General features: G+C 43.4%; 1 protein-coding gene across 1 annotated transcript in view; it reads left to right on the forward strand.

Moving 5' to 3' along the window:
• The first annotated feature begins 10797 nt into the window (after nt 1-10797).
• Nucleotides 10798-17246, forward strand: part of CLCN4 (chloride voltage-gated channel 4) — a 51238-nt gene continuing 44789 nt past the window's right edge. The window contains exon 1 of the mRNA XM_018553514.1: nt 10798-10832. The gene's annotated coding sequence lies outside the window, so the exon portion shown is untranslated. The remainder of the gene's footprint in view (nt 10833-17246) is intronic.

Here is a 17246-nt window from a genome sequence, read left to right on the forward strand (position 1 = left end):
ATTGTTCGTATTTCCATGAAGTTATTAAACTAGTGAAGTTTAATATTAAAAATGTTTTAAAAGCTATTCATTATTTTGTAAAAAATGAAAAACACAATAAAAATGAAAAACATATATGCATTATATTAATATCTATAATTATATATTTTATAATATGACCGCAGCAAGGCTTGGTTTTTCCTTGCTGTAACACTGACATCTTTGAAGACAAACTATTTTATAGATCAGCTACTCTCTTCTGAAAAAAATGTACAGTTTTGATGCTTTTTAATGTGACTTTTAATAAAAAAAAGGCTGGAAATTGGAAATAAAGCAAGTTCGGGACAGTTCGCTGTATCAGTAATTTATTTATAGGTCCTTATTTTCCTTGAGGGAAAATACATACTTTAAAGATGTTCTAGACTGAATTTATGCTTCCAAGTATTTTGTCATACAGCTGAATTGGACTGATGGACTGGCTTTCTTTCTGGTACCTGAAACGAAAATATTATTTGCAAACTGTCACCTTTGGTAGCTTTTTTGTTATATTTTCTTCTTGCATTTCTTCATAACGTATCTCATATTCTTTCACATGATTTCTGTTCTGTACTGAACTATTATCACTGCAAGGGTTTTAATACTGATTAAAAACGGCATTGCATTTTCCAGAGATCTCATTGTTTTGTGCCTTTCTTTATAATGTTTACCCAAAGTAACTCTTGAAACAATTTTTATATTTGACTTTTTCCATGTTTTTATTATTGTGTTGATATACCTATTTTTTGATATTCTGCAAATAGGCATCTATATAACAAGGAACTCACAGTGACTTAGTGGTTAGCACTTCTTCCTTGCAGCCTCGGGGTCCCCAGTTCGAATCCCAGTCAGGACACTGCATGGAATTTGCATGTTCACCCTGTGTTTGCGTGGGTTTCCTCCCACACCCCAAAGGCATAATGGTAGATTAATTGGCTCCTGTCTAAATTGGACCTAGTGTATGCATGTGAGATAGGTACCTTACATTGTAAGCTCCTTGAGGGCGTGGAATGTTGTGAATGTACAGTTGTAAAGCACTGTGTAAATTGTCAGCGGTATATAAATACCTGTAGTAATGACTCACATAGGAAACCGCTACAAGAGTAGTATTGTAGCTGCTTCTTCACCTCACTATTAAAAATGCTAGTTTCTAAACTGTTATGCTAACCCTCTGCCTTGCAAGCTTCCTGGGTCACTGATCATGAACAAGTATGCAGATCAGGAGTTATAAATTTACTGGCTGTGCACTGGGACTTGGAAAATATTGAAGCCAGAGATAGCCAAGCAATGGCAGCCCATGTATTTCGCTCATGACTGGTTCACTTTATGGACTGTTCACATAAGCTCACATAAGCTCATCTTTTTCACCTACCATATATAGTTACATAGTTAGGTTGTCCATCGAGTTTAACCTATACAGGAAAAAAAGAATAGAACAACCTCCATACACAGGGACAGATATATCCCCAAGAACAGTTGGTAGGGTGTTAGCCCAACAATAATCAACTTCCTGGAGTGTTTGGGCCCAGTGTGATGATACATGTGGACAGTGGTCCATGTGCAGTGGTTTATTGCTACCACCAGGGAGAGGACCAGCGCAGCTTAGTCAGTATGCAATGCTAATAAAGAAGCTGAGCATGCACATGCATTAGAGAATAACAGCTGGCAGCACCAGAGCCTGTGTTGATGAGTTTTTGTTCACAACAGATAGGTTTTGCATTCCCACACAAGTTTATGTAAATACAAAACCCACTTAAGTTTATGTAAATACAAAACCCACTTGAGGCAGGTGAAATGCAGGTCCAAAGGAGGTGAAATGCAGGTCAAATGCACTAGTCAGTGAATTCAGAAGTGCCTCAATCTAATGTCAAAATGATGATGCCGACACAAGCCCAAAGCCGACACGGGCCCCTACACTAATGCCTGAAAATTAAATGTGGTAATGATGACATGAGAAGTTACATTCTCATTCAAACTGTTGATTAATGTCAAGAAATAGTAAATGGTGCTTTACAAGATGCCAAACATGTCATCGATGTAATGCCACAAAACCATAAAGTGGTTGGGTAAATGCTTCATAATAAAATATACCATGTTTGAGTTCAACAATAAATACCCTTGTGCAGAGCAGAGTCCCCTTTAAGCACATGGCCATATCACAACATTGAACACAGATCTTTAAATACAAAGAAATAGTTTCACAAAAATAGCTTGCCAAATAAAAAATAAAGCTTTTCAATATATAGTATTTATCAGTGATATAGGCAATCTATTGTCCTCATCATGGCTGATAATGTGTGTACAGAGATGTGATAACCAACAGCAATGGTTCAGCTTGGCTTCAACATACTTATCTCGGATGAGTGTAGTATATGTGACATATGAAGTCTCGTCTCAGAACATACTGCAATGGAGTTTACCCTTCTACAAAGGAGAAAACTACAGATGATTGTACTGATGACTTGGTCAGGAGACTTGTTATTATGGCCCCATTCCAGCACATAACACTTGTGGAAAAAGATAACAGGAATGTTTTGTGGCACAAGGGATTGGTGCTCACCTTATTTGAAGACCATGAAAAATACACAACGAATTTCAGTGCGATTAATTTAAAGGGAACCTGTAAGGAAAGGAAGGGGCTCCTTTGCTGATTTCCCTTTAAAGCTAATTACAGCTTTAAAAACCCCCGCCTATAAAGAAAACAGTCAATATTAGCTATTCCGCAACCTGAACTATTGATCTTCACTGTGTTATAAAACAAAGCTTGCTGAAGATTGTGTGCAGGCCAGCAGGTGGAGGTACAGCACACAGAGGGGGACTAGACATCCAACACTTTATAAGACATATATTACACAGTATATACTGTATTCGGTTTATATGTTCCTCTGTACCCTACCCCAGTGTTTTCTTGTTTTATAGACTAGTTCTAGCTAGACACTCCCACCCTTACCAATATGCCAATTCTGTTCTAGCATATCCAGACAAAGAAAGTTGCTAATTGTACCTATACCTTCAAGAAAGAAAGAGCAACTAGCTGACTTAACAAGATCCAAAGGCAGTATAACTCAACAAAAAGCCAAATAAGTAGAACCCAAAGTATCTTAACCCAAGTTGGCACATGCAGAGTGTGCAACCTGGGTTGCATGTGCCAACCTGGGTTAAGATACTTTGGGTTCTACTTATTTGGCTTTTTGTTGAGTTATACTGCCTTTGGATCTTGTTAAGTCAGCTAGTTGCCATATTGTCCATGCAGAATGGGTCTTCCAGAGGTACAATATGTTGCTTGCATAAAGTGACATTTGAGACAGAACACTGCATCACTGATCTGGAATAGGAAAGCTGGATGGGAGTTTAGAATCTTCAGATATCACTGACTGTATGCTTATTGTAGATCAGTCACTAACGAGCTAATGTAAAAAAATTGAGAACTTGCCTGCCTGCTGGGAAGGATAACACTAATCAGGCTGTTTTGACTTTCCACCAGGAAATGAAACAACTCAAATATTTCAGATTTATTTATGTGTTTGACAACTGTTTAATCAGGTTTACCCCTATTCCCAGCCTTCAGATAGATGTGCACATTTACTGCAGCTGGTTCATGAAAGAACATACACTTCCAGCTAATACCTACACCTTCTGAATCTGAATAATTTGCCGTGAATTTTAGCCAACACCCTACAGCTTTCTCATTCCAACAACACAGAGTACAGATAGGAGGGACCGACTCTCATGTCTATGTGAGCCAGATAGATCATCAACCCATTGTCTTCAGATGAGATATATGATTGGATTTCTGCCCTAAAACTAGAATTGACGATGGAGATAACAGACACCGCAGCAGCACACGCCTCAGTGCTAGAGACTTTCAAAGATTGTATGGTGCTGCAGAACTATTGTGTTTTGTATTTATCAGGAAGGCCCCTTTCACATGGGGTGCCTTCAGTTCTGATCAGCAATGGATCTGTGCACTGATCCCCTGCTGATTGGAACAGATGTAACCGTTGTCAAATATTTGTCCAGTTTTTTTGCTTCATCTTGCGATAAAGGTTGGATGTAAACGGACATGTGTCAGTTTACATCCGAATACCCCCAATCCGCTACAGTAAGGTCCGAAGAAACGGAACTCTGATCCGTTTGTTTTTCTGGACGTGGTCAGAGTGAAGGGTAATCTGATGTAAACAGCCACAGGTCCTTTTAGATCCACTGCCCAAAGATTAACATTGGGTTTCCGATCAGATCCACCTGAAAAAGGAGCCTGAAGCAGCATACTGTCTTAATTCCATCCACAACCTTGTCCTTTCTACTTTTCTGTGTTTACGTTATTAAAGACATTGGAGCTGAATAGCTTCTCCTCTGTCTCTGTACTAGTGCCACCATGACCCACTGGTGTGTCTGCACTACCATAAGTGCCACAATGATGCACTGACATCCTTATCTCTGCACTACTATAGGTGCCAGCATGACCCACTGACATAATCTTATCTCTGCACTACTAAGGTTCCGAGAATGACGAACTAACATGTCCTTATCTCTGCACTGCTACAGGTGCCAGCATGACCCACTGACATATCCTTTTTCCCTGCACTACTAAGGTTACCAGAATGATCCTTATCTCTGCACCACTATAGGTACCAAAAGGACCCACTGACATCTTTATCTCTGCACTACTATAGGTGCCAGCATGACCCACAAACATATCCTTATCTCTGCACCACTATAGGTACCAGCATGACCCACTGATATATCCTTATCTCTGCACTACTACAGGTGCCGGCATGACCCACTGAAATTTCCTTATATCTATCAACACTACTATACTGTAGGTGCCAGCAGGACCCACTGACATCCTTGTCCCTGTACTACTATAGGTATACAATACATTAAAAAGACCCGATGTTGGAATGTGACATTTACATTTTTAATGCCCACAGTTGAGTGGAATGGGGAATTTTGGTAAATACGTCTCTCCATTGGATAAGAAGCCACAGTTTGATTCTACTTACCTGCCCACCTTACCACCCAATGTCGGTTTTTGGTGGAGTTGGCCCCTAGAATGACTTTACACTTGTGGCAATGGTAACACTTATTAAAACATACATTTTACCATAAGTTAACATACTGCAGGTTAACCTGCGGTACTATGCTTCCAACGCATTACAGCACACAGTAAAGGTGTTCTGCCTGCCAATTTACAATGAATAAACTGCCTTATTGCAGTGCACCACTGCATACGTTTTTGTACTCTTAAGCAAATGCATTTTTCTATTACTTTTAATAAATGTTCAACAACAACATAATCAAAATCAAACAAATAATTAAATGTGCAATGAATGGCATCCTCCCCCGCCCCCCTATTAGCCCCTAAACCACTAATCTGCTTATGTCTGTAAAGCCTGCCTGGTATTTTATTTCCAGCCTGGGCTCAGTTACATAATTAAAGGCACACACAAAAAGAACGAGCGCTCGCACTATTCCCCTGACAGCAAGACATTGTCCCTTTAAATCAGCCATTGACGGATGGAGGCAGGCTGCTCTCTGTAAATGGCCATTGTAGTCACATGACTTCTGCGCTTCCTCTCAATGACATCATTGCTTCAGCAGCTTTACCACCTAGGAGAATGATGCTGTGGATAGTCAAAGGTCTGGGCTAAGAAATGTTGCATTGCAGGTAAGAGCACAGTGTCTGTTTGTGGCATATAAAATCATTGCTGTGCTGTCATGGCATTGACGGTGCTGCTAACCTTAGCACTGTCTTTGTAGGGGCAGCTGACAACCAAAATACTGCCATATGGGCAGTGAAGCAGGAGGCCTATTGTGCACATAAAGCCTCTTTGTTAAACTGCATCCATTATTAACTGCAACAATATACGTAGAATGTCAGACATACAGTGAACAAGTATCCTTGGTTTGGAGATGGTGGCAGCGCCTAATAATTCATGATTAATTCATAGGCAGTCTGATAACAGAGAATGACAATCTTGTCTTGTATACACCAATGTTTTCATAAAGCTGTGTGTGTCAATGGCATACAAGTGCATGAAATGTTATAGTTACTATATATATATTGCATTATTCTTTCTTGTCTACCTTGTCACACTGTGCTGTACTGTATTAGTATTGTATAAATGCTCTGCTGTTAGGTACTGTTACATGACCTAGACAACATTAAACTCATTTTTTACAGCCCTCCTTGAAATACAGTATACGGGTTACCTGCAAAGGAAGCAGCCAAATCGTCGGATGGATGAGTATTCTGATTGCAGTCTGTCAATTCACTTAAGATGTGTGTCCTATCACTAACATAATACTCTCAAGCCTGCATTTTGAAATATATTAAAGGAGTTGTAAAATCCTACCATAGACTACCCTGTTATGACATCAGCATTGTAATAGGAATCCATACTAGGTTTATTTTTGATAATGCAATCAGAGCTTACCTGAAAAAATCCCTTTTATGTAATGAGTGTTGCCTTCCGTCTGTCCATCACTTTTAACAAATACCTGGATTCCCAGTGTGCTTTGCATCTCTTTTTCTGCTGCTTGATGTGTTGTAATCTAGATTTCTCAAGACTTCATATCCCATCATGCATTTCTTCCAGCAAGCAATGATGCTGTTACATTGTTCAGACGTTGAGTTGTGGTTCAGAAGGCAGACTCTGTGAGTTATGACACATGAAAGTGCATATTCACAGGGCTGAGTAAAAGTGTGTCAGTGTGTTGATGAAGTATATGATATGGGCATCTTGAATAAGTAGGTTTACAAATTTCTAGATCAATATGGTTATTAAGAGTGGAATAGAACTCATGGAAACTCAATATAGAAATACTGTACTTATTGATTTGACATTTTTGACCATTGATACCCTTTAAGCTACATTCCAATTATTTGTCTTTATTAAATAGAAACTGTGACATTTCAGTTAGAAGTGGAGTCTGATGAGTTTTCTATATCTTAAATAAGAAAATAAACTTGCCAGCTGCAGGGGATTGGGGATCTTGCCAAGTGCAAGTATGCCCAGAATACGTTCACATCATGGCAGAATCACCTGTCTTCTGTCTTTCAAGGCTGAAAGTAAGAAGACTGGCTTCTTACTTTGGCATTCGGCCGACCACTGTTGATGTTATGTGTATGTATGCCGGAGTTACATTGTCCTGGCACCCAGCTCCATTCTTGGCAGCTGATAGATGGTCCCGACATGTACACTGCATAGCAAATTGTCAACAGGCACTATAAACACAAAAAACAAATGTAGGCAGAAGGCATATATAAAATCACTTCCACCAACAACTTCTGCCTCCTAGCATTATATTTTTTACTTTAGTTCCTCTTCAAGGCCAGATTCACAATTGTGTGGTGCATCATTATGTGCAAGGGACCTGAACTTACAAAAACATAGACATGCACATGCACTGCATTGAGGAAAAAAAAATGAATAGCACTGTGCTGTTCAAATGTTTTGTACCACACACTACCACAACGCACAGGTCTGAATCTGGCCTAGGGGGAGGCCACTGGTGATAGCTCCCTGCCACAGTATCTGGCTCTATTTCCACCCACCTCAGCATTGTTTGTTCCCACCCACCTTGAGGTGTTCCTTCTTCCCCTGTGACATTCTTTACAATTGTAAAGAGTTTAAAAGAGACCCCCTTGTATCAGTTCATGATGTAGGGCTGGTGGAAGCCTTGGTTGTGCACCATTGTTCCGTGGAATGGCATTGGAGAATGATGGTAGAGCACTTTCTGTTTGTCTTCTGAGCTTAGCAATTGAGTCGACCTTTGGAATTAAGTACAGAAGTCTCACCATTGTAGTGCCTGAGAGAGAGGCAGCACTGACTACACCAGACTATATTAATTCTGGGTGGACTGGGAACTAGTTAAATTTCCCCAAACCTGTGAAGTAACTAGTGAGCTGTTGACCTGACTTCATATTCTCCTGAATTGAGGAAATGAGGAAAGGGATTCCTGTCCAACTGCTGAGAGCAGGTAGGATGTTAAAGTGCTTAGAAGGAAATCTAAAGCTGAACGAGAAAATTCTCTCCATTCCTCCATCCATGCTAAAGAACGTGGATAGAAGAATCACCCATGGCCAGATCACCCAGAATAACAAAAACATTAACTGAACCTAACTGGCTGCAGTCACTGTTCATCTGACAAGTTTCCAACCGTCTACTTCGACAAAGGTTAATTGAAAATTGACTTTTGTCAAACCAGGTGTGCTGCTAGGGCCACACATGGATTGAACTTTGACAGATTCAGCAGGAAAAGATGGAATCTGAACCAAGTATTTCCAGCTTAAGTGTAGCCCACTGCCAATATAGATCAAAGAAACCACAGAAGTTATGACTGTCCAGAAGCAGATAGTGAAGAGCCCCTTTCCCTATGAGTACATGGGCCAATTCAGGTTTGTAGGACCTTGTGAGCCCTGAGAAGAACGGAGTTCTAAAAACATTTATTGCTTGGAAATGTTAGGCAGCCCTTTCTGTTCTACCAAAAAGGTTTTAGGTATCGGAAAATTATAGTGTATTATTACTGCAGTGGTTAACTCAAAGTCATTTTTGATGTGAATTTTTAATTTGTTCATGATTAGGATTCCATATGTATGTTATTGTATTAACGTGATTCTATTGCTAGAATAAAAAAAAACTTAACAAAAGATGTCTCTGCAAAGAAAATAATTAATTTTCACCTATCCTGTCACCTGCACCATTGATCTTCACTCTTTTGAAGATCTAGGCTTGTATCTCAGTGACCTGCTGTGCTCTGTGGTTCCATTCATTAGCTTCTATGTCACTGTCCAGTGGGAAAAATCAATGGGCCCAGCATGGAACACACTAAAGTCAGGTACACAGAGTACACACAAATCCCCTTCTGTTTGCATTACAGGTAAGAGCACAGTGTCTCTGGCTGCTGTCAGAATATCCAACTGGAGCTAACAGTTGATTGGTTGCAGCTCCATTTGTCTCAGAATCCTTCAACCTCCTCCTTCGATCAGCTGAACGAGTGATGCATGGTGGAAGGGTGCCGACAGTGGCACCCACTGTGTGAATTGTTACCGGTTTATGAGAAACTGGCCAAAATTCTTACCATGTGTACCCGACTTAACCAACAGACTTGGAAGTGTAATATATATATATAGATATATATATATACAGTATATATATATGTGATGTCCCAATACCAATACTAGTATCGGTATCGGGGCCAAAACAGGGCATTTTCACAAGCACTTGTACTTGTGAAAATGCCCCGATACATAGCCGATACCGGGGCTTAAATTTTTAAAATAGCTTCAGGCTGCCCAGAGGTACCACGCTTGTTGGGGTCCTCTGGGCAGCCTGCCAGGCAGCTAAACAAGAACCTCAGAAGCGCCTCCCACAAGCACACCAGAGCCACTGAGCACGACCACGAGAGCGACAGGGATAACACTCCCACACAGCGGCAACGAACTAGGACCACGTGGGAGACCAAGGGAAGGACTCCTACACTCACTCCTGTGAGTTTCTTTTGTAAAATTATGGCTGTATGACTGTGGTATGCGGTGAGGGAAGCTATGACAGGGCTGGCTGCAGGTGTCATACGGAAAGTTGGACAGATTGGAAGAAGCAGGGAAGGATTGTAACTCTATTTCTGTAGTGTGCTGTAAGTGTGTACTGTGTGCTATGGATCATTTAACCATTAAATGATCCATAGTACACAGTACACACTTCCAGTACTGCACAAATAGAGTAACATTCTCCCCTGCTTCTTCCAATCTGTTCCACTACCCCCAATTAAACTTGAAGTTATACAAAGTATTGCTGATATGAAGCAATGACTGAGATATTCGATTGGATACGGGAAATGTGAACATGCTTCGCAAGAAACTGCCCTAAAATGATTAGTCTGTATTGTTTTAGAAAAAATTTCACTTGTCTCTTTAAGAAAAAGTATCGGTAATTGGTATCGGCAAGTACCTGTGGTAAAATATTTGTACTTGGTCTTGAAAAAGTGGGATGGGACATCCCTAAAATCACTTCTACTGTCATGGTAAACAACCTGCTTCCCTATTTATAATGGTCTGGCCCTCTAGCAACTTCAGCGCGAAATTATAGCTAATTATAGTTAATTTGCCTACAAACATCAGGTGGTCATAATAATCTGGCCACTCAGTGTGTATATATATATATATATATTAACATTAGAGCTTTTGTTCTCACCTCTTAGGTGCCCTGTGTATAATACCTCTCCTCCATTCCAGCACTGCGGCCTTCATAAGACTATTTGGCATTTGTCGCTTTTGGTAGTTTTGGTTGCCTGTGTCCCCCACTGTTAACTATGGTTCCATCCTTCTATCTCTAGGACACTGTTGAGTCCTGTGGTGACATAGGGAGTAATGGGATGGAAACACAGCACGGAGAGCAAAACCGGCATCCGACACTCCCAATGGCTAACCTGACAGGGTTCATTTTAAACAAATAATACATGTTACAGACATTTCTTGCCACATATTAGTGTCTTATACTTTGGTTATTATCATTCTGCTAAATATTTATATGTAGTACTGTACTATACCGTAAAGTTTCATAGGAATGATACCCAGAGAATGTATTCTGCTCCATAAACTGTACCGTGTGATGTAAGCATATTATAATACATTGAAGGTAATCTGTTATCCTGCTCTATTTTGTAGATCATGGGAGTCCTGTATCTGTATGTACTGCAGTTTATGGAAACTGGGTTATATTTTCTGCCATCATCCCCTGTACCGGGTCTGTGATTGCGAATTAGCCGGTTGCTAAAGAAGAGGTGAACAAAGCATTACACATTACCAACAAAAGGTAAAACCAGAATACTTATTCGATTGTGGGATTGTAATTGTTTACTTTCCTGCAATATGTTTGTTACACAAAATAGAAAATGCCTATTCAATACAGTATATGCCCTAATGTCCTGTAAGCATTCTGCTGCATTTGACCAAAGCAGAGCTGGATTAACCATAAAGTAAACAATATAAGCGCATGCTTAGTGCACCAAGTGAAGGGGGCAACACAGTGTTTTCACCTTACCTATCATAATCTTTAAAGGATAAATACATTTTAAAACAAAGTGCACTTATCCTTTCTGCCCCTTTGCCCTAAGCTAACTGATTCCACCCTCCCACTCCACAGATGTATACTTACCGAGTACCACAGCCTCTATTGTTTATTTCTAGGGGTGCACAGATACTTTTCGAGTACCAGTGCAGATCCTTGGCATTTTCATGAGAACTATCAGGGTTGCATCGGTTGCAGCTGGGACCTAGCTCTGGTGCTCCACCACTGTCCTGAAATTATTAGTCGATATTGTTTTAGAAAAACTGTCACATGGCAATAAACAAAAATGTATCAGTACTCGTACTTGCAAAACTGGTATCTGTGTATCCCTTTATTTATATTTATAAAAACAAAATTGTACATTAAAACAGAGATGTACGAATCCCAGGAGCTCCGTGTGCTACTTACAAATGACAGCTGCCTCCGAATTTTTGAATTTTTCTCTAGTGTAGTCCTGGAGCTCAAAAGTATCGGTACATGTACTCGTACTTGTACCGAGTACTGTACTTGGTATCTGTGCAACCCTATTTATTTCCATTCGACACTACAAGTTATCTCTCTCCTGGAGCATTATAGCCCAGTAGACTTCTATGGAGCTTGTCTACCTTCAGCTCCTAGATGAGCCCTGTAGCCTACTTAATTGTCATTTATCAGAGAAGTTATGTCCCTCATCATTTTGAAATAAAAGGCCTCAAGCAGTTGCTTGATTTTGATCCATGCCCAATCTGTTAAATAATTAAAATGAAACAGTTTTTAATATAATTGTGGGGTCTGGCTACCTGGCACTAGAGTCAAGGAAATCCTTTCCACCCATTACATGGAAGGTTTTGACAACTGATGCCAGCCTGTTGGCCTGAGGAGGAGTCCTGGATACCTTCTTGCTACAAGGGACTTGGTTTTTGGAGGAAGCCTGGCTTCCCATAAACATCCTGGAGCTCAGGGCAATTAAGTTGTCCCTTCAACACTGGAATTTTCTCTTCCAGGGTAAACTGACCACAATTCAGTCAGACAATGCCACAAGAGTGGCCTATATCTACCATAGGGGAGACACCAGAAGTTGTGCAGCTCTAACAGGAGCAGATTTAATTCTGGCTTGGTGCAGAATTTCACATTTTACCCTGTCTGCCGTGCACATGCCAGGTGTGGAAAATTGGCAGGCATAAAAAACTAAGGCTTGCTGCAAGAGGGAGAGGTTATACGGGGGCTGTTACTGTAGCTCTTTTTTTGCCAGTGTCCAATCACCTGAAAGTAGCTGCATATAAAACAAGATCCTGTGAATACGAATACAAGATCCTGGTTTCTATACTGTACTTCAAGAAAAGGATCTGACAAAAAAGTCAAAAATCCTATTTGAGCTGGCAGTAGGGTTAAACATTATGTACAAAAATTACCAATTTATCCAGTTATGCATTCATTAAAATAATACTTTCAATGCATTTGTAAAGGATAACTATACATGTGTAGAACAGGTCATTATTCAACTTACCCTCCACCACCGCCCATTCCGCCAAAGTCTTATACTTACCTGTCCATGTTTATGTTTCTGTTTCTAGTTGTCCAGTTAGCAGTTATATTGCTTAAAGTGGAAATAAAGATGAAAAAACATGCCGACAGGTAGGGGTTTATGACAGAAGAGACTGTGTCTCTTCTGTTATATTTGTTGCCTCCATGCCTGTCAGCATTTGTGTGCACTGAGCCAAGCACAACTCAGTGCTCTGCAAGATCCTGTGCCACAATAAAGTAACTCCTGTGCACATGTGCAGGAGTTACATCAGCCCGGCCAATCAAGAGGCCACAGACACTGAACCTGGAAGAAGACCGGGTGAAGATGGAAGAGCCAGTGATGGAGGGGAGCATAGATGGTGCAGCGTTGGAGGGGGATCGTCTGCAAGGTAAGTCTGCCATAATGTGCTAATATGCAGGGGCAGATGTGGGGGGTGTCAGCAGGGAAGATGTGGAGGATCACAGTAGGGGCAAATGTGGAGGTTCTCAGCAGGGGAGATGATGATCGCTGCTGGGCCTATGTGGGGGATTGCAGCAGGGGCACATGTGGTGGATTGCAGCAGAGGCAGATGTGGAGGGTCTCATCAGAGGCAGATGTGGAGGATCGTAGCATGGGCAGATATGGCAGATTGCAACAGGGGCAGATGCAGGGGATTGCAGCGGGGCAGAAGCAGAGGGTCACATTAGGGGCAGATGTGGAGTGTCTTAGCAGGGGCAGATGTGGAGGGTCCTAGCAGGGGCAGATATGGAGGATCGCAGCAGAGACAGGTGTGATGGATTGCAGCAAGGGTAGGTGTGGTAGGTCGCAGCAGGAGCAGATGTGGCAGATCGCAGTAGGGACAGATGTGGAGGATCGCAGTAGGGGCAGATGAGGATCGCAGCAGGGGCACATGTGGCAGATTGCAGCAGGGGCACATGTGGCAGATCGTTGCAGGGGTAGATGCAGAGGATTGCAGTAGGGGCAGATGTGGCATATTGCAGCGGGGCAGATGTGAAGGATCACAGCAGGGGCAGATGTGGCAGATTGCAGAAGGGGCAGATGAGGCAGATCACAGCAGGGGCAGAGGTGGATGATCTCAGCAGAGGCAGATGTGGCAGACTCTGTATGTCTCTTCTGTCATAATTGCTGCCTCCATGCCTGTTAGCATTTGTGTGCACTGAGCCATGTAAGCACAACTCAGTGCAAAAGCTCGGCAAGATCCTGTGCCAAAATAAAGTAACTCCTGTGCACATGTGCAGGAGTTACATCAGCCCGGCCAATCAAGAGGCCACAGACACTGAACCTGGAAGAAGACCGGGTGAAGATGGAAGAGCCAGTGACGCAGGGGAGCATAGATGGTGGATTGTTGGAGGGGGATCGTCTGCAAGGTAAGTCTGCCATAATGTGCTAATATGCAGGGGCAGATGTGGAGGGTCTCAGCAGGGAAGATGTGTAGGATCGCAGTAGGGGCAAATGTGGAGGGTCTCAGCAGGGGAGATGGTGATCGCTGCGGGGCCTATGTGGAGGATTGCATCGGGGCAGATGTGGTGGATTGCAGCGGGGCAGATGTGGAGTGTTTCATAAGAGGCAGATGTGGATGATCGCAGCATGGGCAGATGTGGCAGATGCAGAGGGTCGCATTAGGGGCAGATGTGGAGGGTCTTGGCAGGGGCAGATGTGGAGGGTCTTAGCAAGGGCAGATGTGGAGGGTCCTAGGCGGGGCAGATGTGGAGGATCGCAGCAGAGGCAGATGTGATGGATTGCAGCATGGGCGCAGATGTGGTAGGTTGCAGGAGGAGCAGATGTGGCAGATTGCAGCAGGGACAGATGTGGATGCTCGCAGCAGGGGCAGATGTGGAGGATCGCAGCAGGGGCACATTTGGCAGATTGCAGCAGGGGCACATGTGGCAGATCGCAGCAGGGGTAGATGCAGAGGATTGCAGTAGGGGCAGATGTGGCATATTGCAGCGGGGCAGATGTGAAGGATCACAGCAGGGGCAGATGTGGCAGATTGCAGAAGGGGCAGATGAGGCAGATCACAGCAGGGGCAGAGGTGGATGATCTCAGCAGAGGCAGATGTGGCAGACTCTGTATGTCTCTTCTGTCATAATTGCTGCCTCCATGCCTGTTAGCATTTGTGTGCACTGAGCCATGTAAGCACAACTCAGTGCAAAAGCTCGGCAAGATCCTGTGCCAAAATAAAGTAACTCCTGTGCACATGTGCAGGAGTTACATCAGCCCGGCCAATCAAGAGGCCACAGACACTGAACCTGGAAGAAGACCGGGTGAAGATGGAAGAGCCAGTGATGGATGGGAGCGAAGATGGTGCAGCGTTGGAAGGGGATCATGTGCAAGGTAAGTCTGCCATAATGTGCTAATATGCAGGGGCAATTGTGAAGGGTCTCAGCAGGGGAGATGTGGTGGATCGCAGTGGTGCAGAAGTGGAGGATTGCAGCAGGGGCAGATGTGATGCATTGCAGCAGGGGAAGATGTGGAGAATTGCAGCGGGGCAGATTGCAGCAGGGGCAGGTGCAGAGGATTGCAGCAGGTGCTGATACAGAGGATCGCAGCAGGGGCAGATGTGCATGGTCTCAGCAGGGGCATATGTGGAGCATCGCAACAGAGGCAGATGTGATGGATCGTAGCGGGGCAGATGTAGCAGATCGCAGCGGGGCAGATGTGGCAGATCACAGTAGTGGCAGATGCAGAGGATTGCAGAAGGACCAGATGTGGCAGATTGGAGCAGGGGCAGATGTGAAGAATCTCAGCAGGGGCAGATGTGGAGGATCACAGCAGGACCAGATGTGGCATATTGCAGCAGGGGCAGATTTGGCAGATCGCAGCAGGGGCAGATCGCAGCAAGGGCAGATGTGGCAGATCGCAGCAGGGGCAGATGCAGAGTATCAGTAGGGGTGATGTGAGGGCCGGTGGAGAGCTGTGTGATGTGGGCCAGCACAATGAGTGGTTACATAAAAGTCTGCCTTCAGGTCCCCAGGAAGTGCGGGACCTTACAACAGCTGAATCTACCTAAATTGGCATGCCACCTCCAATGACGGGGGGGGGGGCATTTGGGCTCCCATGCAATGCCACTGCTGACAGTTGCAGGCATGACTCCCAGAGGCAGAGGCATGTTGGGAGGGCCAACGTTGTTTTTTTGTCTGGATTTATTTTTTGTAAAATGTATAACAGCCTCTCTACAAAGAAAATGCACCACGAAAATGATTCCTTACATTTAGCAGAGCGCTCTTAAACAGTGTTTGGAATGTTATTCACCCATAAAGGTGCATTTATGTCCACATTAATACTAATCTTTTATACAGAGCTAATGTATTCCTCAGTGTTTTAAAGAGACCATTGTCCCAGTGGGCCTTGAAATCCATTATCCTCACACATTAGGGAGCACACGTGCACACTTTTTATAAGGCAAACATAACCAGAAGGCAATTAACCTGTTTCAGGCCTGTGGGAGGAAACCAGAGCACCTGTAGTAAACATCACAAGCACAGGCAGGCATAGAAATTCTATCCAGAAATGGCCAGGGCTGGAACTGAGCCCAGGACCCCATGACCACCATGTTCATAGCAGCTGGTCCTAATGAACCCTCAGTGGGCTATAATGTCACATACTGTATATACTCCTAGCAATTGCAACTTTTATCTGTAAGCCTTAACAGGTAAAGCAGAAGAACTTTGCTTAGGGCAGTTAGACATAGCTGTTCTCCTGGGGGATAGAGGCAAGGATAAGACATCAGTGAAACAGCAGAAGAATAGTGATGCTGTAAGAATAGTGACGTTGCATCAGCTGTGAGGAATGACCAGCTGCTCTATTTTGGAAAGCAGGACCTGCACTGGTCTGCTGTACAATCCTGGTGCTATATGTGGCTGCCAGCTGCTCATGTACTTTACACATATAGAAAGCCTCCATTAGCCTAGTAGTAGGGCCGGCGTTGTTGCACCTGCTTTTACCATATTGCAGCAGTAGTATAGGGCATGGTCTGTGCTAACCTTCAGTTGCACTGGAGTCCACAGGGCATTTGCCACCACCATACCTCCCAACTTTCTGAGATGAGGTAGGGCCCATTCACACCACATGCGTTGGGTCTGCGCTGGCTATTTTTTTCCAGGGCAGCCCCAACACAAGACAAGCCAATTTGCCCTGTCATGGATGGGCATTATACACAACGCTGTGTTGTGGTGTTAGGTGGTTATTCACTAAAGAACCAAAGGATTAAGCTGACCCTTCAGCTAATCCTTCGGCTTGCTTCGGCAGCGGGAGCCCTGCGGTTCAGTCGAACTGAAGGGCTACTGTACGGGCTATTCACAATAGCCCGCACAACAACCAAAGTCAACCGAAGGCATCAGCCTAGCCAAAGACACAGCCGAAGCAGTGAGGACATATGTAAACAAATTGTACAAAAAAAACAACGGCGTGGGGTCCCCCTCACGATTCATACCAGGCCATTTAGGTCTGGTTTAAAATAAAAAAACAGCGTATGGGAGTTCCTCCCCAAAGGCATAACAGGCCCTTTAGGTCTGGTAGGAATTTAAAACCATCACCAAATAGTGGGGAAAAAAACGTCATGTCCACCCTAAAAATCCAAACAAGCCTTTGGAGCCTTTAAAACGAGCACCGGGCTGGTAGGGCAGGAAAGGGGGGGGGGGGGGAACAGGCCCCCT

The sequence above is a fragment of the Nanorana parkeri genome, unplaced genomic scaffold (genome assembly GCF_000935625.1).
Source record: "Nanorana parkeri isolate BGI_ZX_2015 unplaced genomic scaffold, ASM93562v1 scaffold122, whole genome shotgun sequence".
Lineage (NCBI taxonomy): Eukaryota > Metazoa > Chordata > Amphibia > Anura > Dicroglossidae > Nanorana > Nanorana parkeri.